The sequence below is a fragment of the Protomyctophum parallelum genome, assembly GCF_964188405.1.
Source record: "Protomyctophum parallelum genome assembly, chromosome: 4".
NCBI classification, from domain to species: Eukaryota; Metazoa; Chordata; class Actinopteri; order Myctophiformes; family Myctophidae; genus Protomyctophum; species Protomyctophum parallelum.
In genome coordinates, this window is record NC_139700.1 from 29,721,499 (window position 1) to 29,727,932 (window position 6,434).

Here is a 6,434-nt window from a genome sequence, read left to right on the forward strand (position 1 = left end):
TGGAAGTTGTTTGTCTGATCTGAAGGTATCGTTGATGAGTCTGGCACTGGCAGGGGGTGGAACTTGTGACTTTGACATACGAGACCTGTTGCCAAATTCTCTCTTTCTCTTTCTCTCTCTCTATCTCTCTATCTCTCTCTCTCTCTCTCTCTCATACACACACACACACACGCATGCACGCACGCACAAACACACACACACACACACACACACACACACACACACACACACACACACACACATACACACGTTACATGTATTACTAGAACCTCAACATTTTAGGATGACAATTTTATGAATGCTGTTTTTCTTTGTGTGAGTTTTAACCGTATCTCTAAAGCTCACAACACAAGCTTGTAGATCTATTTTCGGTGCACACACCGGCACACAGCTAGTTATGAAACATGAACATTGTCCTGAATTGTAAAACTAAATAACAATAAAACTATAATTTTCTCTTGTGGGGACAAGGAAAATAATAATAATCTTTATTGTCCCGAAGGATATTTGTCTTCACAATCTGTTCAACACCCACATCAAAAACAACACAGAGCACATAACACCAAGTCAATACAAAAATAAACATGAGGTCCCCACTGTGTACAGAACCATCCTATCGGCGGGGCAGTTTGTTTAATGAGGAGTGGGTTAAGTCCAGTGTGGGTTGTTGTTTCAATGACAAGTTATTTTGTTTTGACCACATTCAACTCTAGATAGTTGTCAGTGCACCACTGTGTGAAATGAGAAATGGTATTCTGATAGACCGTAATAGAGTTATTGTCATGGAGCAGTCCGAGAATGGCAGTGTCAACAGAGTATTTAAAGTATGTGATGTTAGTGGGTGAGGGGCTAATACAATCATTTGTGTATAGAGTGTAGAGGAAAGGGCTGAGGACACAGCCTTGAGGGGCCCCTGTGTTGGTGATAGCAGTTGATGAGAATGATGTACCAACTTTAACTGTTTGTGGTCTATTGCTCAGGAAGTTGAGTCCAGTGGATGAGAAGTGGGGGGATGTTGAGCTGATGCAGTTTCTTGATCATATGATGGCGTTGAATAGTGTTGAAAGCAGAATTTAAGTCAACTAAAAGAATAGTGGCAAAATTGTCCAAAGAACAGTTTTTCTGTTTTTCTGCCGATGGGTTCCCAGATTCCCCGAACCCACCTCACCCCTGCCCACTTTGACTGGCTGGAATGGCTTAGGGTTGACGACAGAGTACAGCATCTTGCAATGGGTCTGGTCCACAAGATTCGATACACCACCAACATACCCATGTACCTGTCTAAAGACTTCCTTAATGTCCACACCCACAACAACAGAGGGAGTTCAACAAACCATGTGCAACCCAGATTCGGCACAAACAAGGGACTAAATTCCTTTCGCTCCTATGCCACCAAAATGTGGAACGCCCTACCAACAGTCATTAAGACATGCAAATCCCTTGACTCCTTCAAAAGCGCCCTCAAAGTGCACCTACGGACGGCTGCAATTCAAAACTGGCCCCCGTAAAATCTGAATCCCCCACCCACCCCTTTTTCCCCTCACTGTATATGTTTTTTTTTCCTTTTTACCTCCTATGGTGATCTCCTGTTTTTGGCTATATAAATTTAGACGTGTATATTTGTACGTCTCTAAATGTTATGAATTGAACATGGTGGACCCTATTGTAAACAAGTGTAATGCTTTATGGTGTCATCCACAGTCAACAGTTTTGTATTGAGTTGTGCTTGAAATGTACTGTAATTCTCCAGTCTGTTAATAAATACTTCAATCTAATCAATCATTCAAAATACACCAAGAATCTGGGAACCCATTTGGTTATTAACCTAACCTGTCTTGAGAAAATGCATGGGTCAATGGGGGGGGTGGGCTATGGTACAGCATGCTGATTCATGTGTCAAACTACAACATGACATCACGCCTTAGTGATAAGTGACTCCACTCACTGAAACACAGTTTTTACTAACCACCGTTTTGGTGGTCACCTTATTACCTAGAACTGGAGTATGAATTATGCCTTTACATTTTGTGTAAATTACCTCAAGCCTATAATATGTTAAATATTGAACTGCGCCAACTAGTAACTAACATCACATAAAACGTTATACTGTATATCATAAAATGAGAAACAGATAAGTGTGATGCAACTGAACTTGTTTCACCTTTATATTAGCTCTTTCCTTGAAGTACAATTTATTTCACAGATCTATAATTTCATTGGAACTTACTTCATCCAAGGTAATGATTCTATATTTTATCAAGAATTTGTGTAGAAACAGATTTAGAAGTAGACAGAACCGTCCGGGGAAAACATTTTAGATTTTGGCTATATATACAGTATAGTCACAATCATTTTAACCACTTTATTCATATGGATATTCAAAAATAGTACAAATAGCAGATATACAATGAGCTTGTAGAATGTAGATCCACTATTTTTTTAAACATCGTGAAAATGTGTGCAAAACTTTGAATATATATTTACACATATTTACATTTTAAACTCAAATCTTTGCTTCTGTGGGTCCCTCCCTGGAACTGAATATTTTGGGATGTGAGTCAGCTGTCAAATACATATAATTTTGGAGGACATGAAAAGGTTTTTAGCACCACTGATATAACAACATACGTTGTGATGTACCAAAAATGTTTACTGAAAGGTGTACAAGGTGCTAAGTCCCTTTGACTTCCATTGTAAAATGTCTAAAAACACCCAAATCAAGTACTGTAGGAGCATTTTTTCCACAAATATGCCATGGTAAAATTCACAAGAGTATACTGCACCAATACTTGTCTCAGATGTTTAACTACACGTATTAGTCAATAGAAAGATATTTGTAGCTATAGGAATAAGGGTTTTCCTTTGTATGAGCGTGCATGTGCCTCTTCACAGCAGCTTTTGATGTGAAACTTCTATCACAATCTGTACAACTAAAGGATTTTTGCCCTGCATGAGTACTCACGTGTTGCCTTAGAGTAGACCTGTTACCAAAGCATTTGCGACAAATTGTACAATTAAACCACAACCTCTTCCCTGTGTAACTCCGCAAGGATGGAGTTGTTTTTGATGATGTCAGGTCCTTGAACAGCTTTTCGCTTATAGATGTTTGTCCTTTGTTTGGTTTCTGTGTGTTTAAAACTGACAGACCCTCCTCTGTCTTCTCCCAATCCTCACTGTCTTCAGTGTCCGATTCTGTCGAGTGGGAAGAAGTGTGGGTCTGGTCGCCACAAGCTAGTTGGGTTGTTCGAGAGTTCTCTTCCTGTTTCTTGTGTGGTTTCTGTGTGTTTACAACCGACAGACCTTCCGTGGTCTCCTCCCAATTCTCATCGCTGTCTTCAGTGTCAGATTCAGAAGAGTGCGAAGAGAGGTCATCACTAGCTGATTGAGATGCTCCACAGTCTCTAACAGCTTGTATTGTCATGTGTTGAGTTGAGGTGCTGGCTAAAGGCTCTGTCTCTCTGTTTTCATCACGATCTTCACTTTTCACTGCTAGTAATGTCAACATTGACCCGCCAACCTCCTCTGGTCTTTGAAGTAGCTCCTCTTGTTCATCTTTAATCTGTGGAATCTCTGGTACCTCCTTGACCAGACTGGAAGTCCTCTCATTTTCAGGGCAAGCCTCCTCTTTACACACGGGGAGGTGCAGGAACTCTAAAAATATGCAAAATATGAAAGGAGAGTTATCCATTAAGTGTTAACCCACAGCTACAATGAGACCTGAGGACGATTCTAAAAAAGTATTCTAAATCCTATAATTCTTTTCTGAAAAACCCATGTTTCTATGTCAGTTGTGCTCAAACATTCTCATTTCAAGGACCCCCAGAAATTATATGTAATTGGCCGCCGACCCCATCTGAAAATATGTAGTTCCATGGACCCCCCAGAATCAAAGAGTTGAGTTAAAAACACTCGCTCTGAAAGAATATATATTCAAAATGATTTTTAAAAAATAGCGCGGCACTCAGACCACTCGGTGCCACGCTACGAGCTTGTAGATCTGCTATTTTTCAACAGCTAAAGCAAAACATAACGCTTAAAAAACCAAAAGGGGTTCCCGCCCAAAATGGGTTAAGTTAAAGTAAGACATCATAAGAGTGAGATAAGTGAGAAAGTGACCTACCAGCATTTTCCACATGGAGAACATATCCGGATCCATAGATAACTCCATGTAATGTAAACGATGACCCATCAGCATCCTCTGGTCTTTGAAGTAGCACCTCCTCTTGTTCCTCCTTAATGTGGGGAGGTTCTGGTTTTACCTGGACCAGCAGTGGAACATCTAGGCGGAGAGAGGACGAAACATCAGCAGAGAGAAACTCAAAGTGATCGGACCTTAATTGATTTTATTTTCGTAATTATCTCTAATGGGGCTGCAGGTATCAATTATTTTCTTTTGCTTTTTTTCCTCCACAATTTAGTCATACCAATTTATGGATTTAATTCCTCCTTGTTATTGCTGTTTTTGCCCTGTTTTGCACACACCAAGACTGCGTTTCAGTTTTTATTCTTGCATGATGGAATGCCAGACGTTTCGGCTGCTGGATAGCCGAAATGTCTGTCATTCCATCATGCAAGAATAAAAACTAAAACGCGGTCTTGGTGTGTGCGACCCCTTACCTATATTTCTACAATATGATTTGAACCGGGTAACGCTGCGCACCATAAGTCCGAGCGCGGTGGGCACAAGAAAAGGAATCTAGAGTTGCAACACCAACCATTGACAGCCCAACATCCAAACAGAAAAGTCCTATCTGAATGTAACAACGTTAAACACCAACATTGCTACGGGCATTCTCCTACAGCGTTGGAACCCCTCGACTCTGCGGTTTTGGGCAGGTACTTTACCCCACTGTGCCACCCAAGCACCCTCAATTATTTTCTTAGCGACTATTTAATCTATTTTTATTTATTTTAAAATTATCTATATATTAATTAAGTGTTTTTAACTAGAACAGGGTTTGTCTGCATGTCTGTCTGCTAACAGTGTGGGACTGGGACATGTAGTGCATGGGTACTAGCCTAAGCCTAGTATACAAAAATAAAGAATTCAAAGAGCAATTCACAAACTAGTACACAGTACAAAACCTGTGTTATTTTACCACTCGAGTCGAGAGTGTACAAATGTAACGGTGTGTGTCTTTGTGTGTACAGTGTGTATCTAATACTCACAGCCTGCCTTGGTGACAGTGCAGTGGTTGTTGTCCTCCATGGTGAAGATGGGAGGCAGGTACAGTAGCAGTCCTCAAGGGGTCAGCAGTGTCATTATGAATGACGATCATGTGTATCACAGTCATAGACTGATCACAGTGCATGGTCCTGCAGGGACATTAATATATCTATTTCATTTGACATGTTTTTCCACGAGATTCACACTGACCACACCGCGCATTGAGGGCAGCGCCGAAGATAATAAATGAACGCACAAAACCATTGATGATCAATGGCAATGGGCAATGGTGTGTATATTAAACACTAATGCACGTTATGCACCTGCATGTCAATATGTTGCATTGCAGTTTGTGATTAAAATGATTTGACGTCAATGTGTCAATTAGCTATTCTAGGGCTAGTTAATTGGATCGATCGAGGCAGTGTTTCTTTTGCATTTCATTATCTATATACATTAGGCTAAATACATTTTTGGAGGATTATGATACATTCTCTTTGCTTTGTCAAAGCTAGCCATGGTTAACATGACGCCGTTTGACAGTCATGTTTCAGGGCTATGTCAGAGCAAATCTTTGTCACAGATGAGTTCGTATATATCATGCATACATACGATTCAAAAAGTCAGACTCGACTAGTAATACATCTACTATTTTGTCTTGATCCTAAGGCTCATAGAGCTGCAATAATTATAATGGACAACTCACCATGGCTACTGATAGCCTTCTATCAAAATCTACCCCGTATCTTCTTCCACTCCTTCCCTTTCTGTAAGCTTCTTTTGATCAAGTCTAATTCACATTTCAATTACATTGTCCTCGATCGTCGTATCTCTGCTGCATCCTTCCAATGGATTGGATTTCACTAGAGTATTATTTCACCCACAAATGCACATACTGCTTTTCGGCCGTCGTCGCGCTGTGATGACGCCAATGGCACTATATTATACTATATGTTTATGTTTATTAATTTGTCACTGCTGCGTACTAGCAGAGAGTTGAGGACAGATTGCCATTGGTCTAATTAGAAAATAATGAATTGTTAGAAAAGTGAACATCGAGACTTGGAAAAAAATCCAGAGTGAATAAATTGAAGCTACAGAAGAGGATAAGATTCTCTCTGGTGAGTTGTCCAGATCGTTGTTCGCATTTTTCAGGAAATACAGAAAACCTTGTTTTTTTTAAACAAAGCAATACTGCCTCATCTAAATTGGTGTTGTAACTTTATATATTACCATTACTTCCATGAGAGGGGCAGTTATGCTTTAG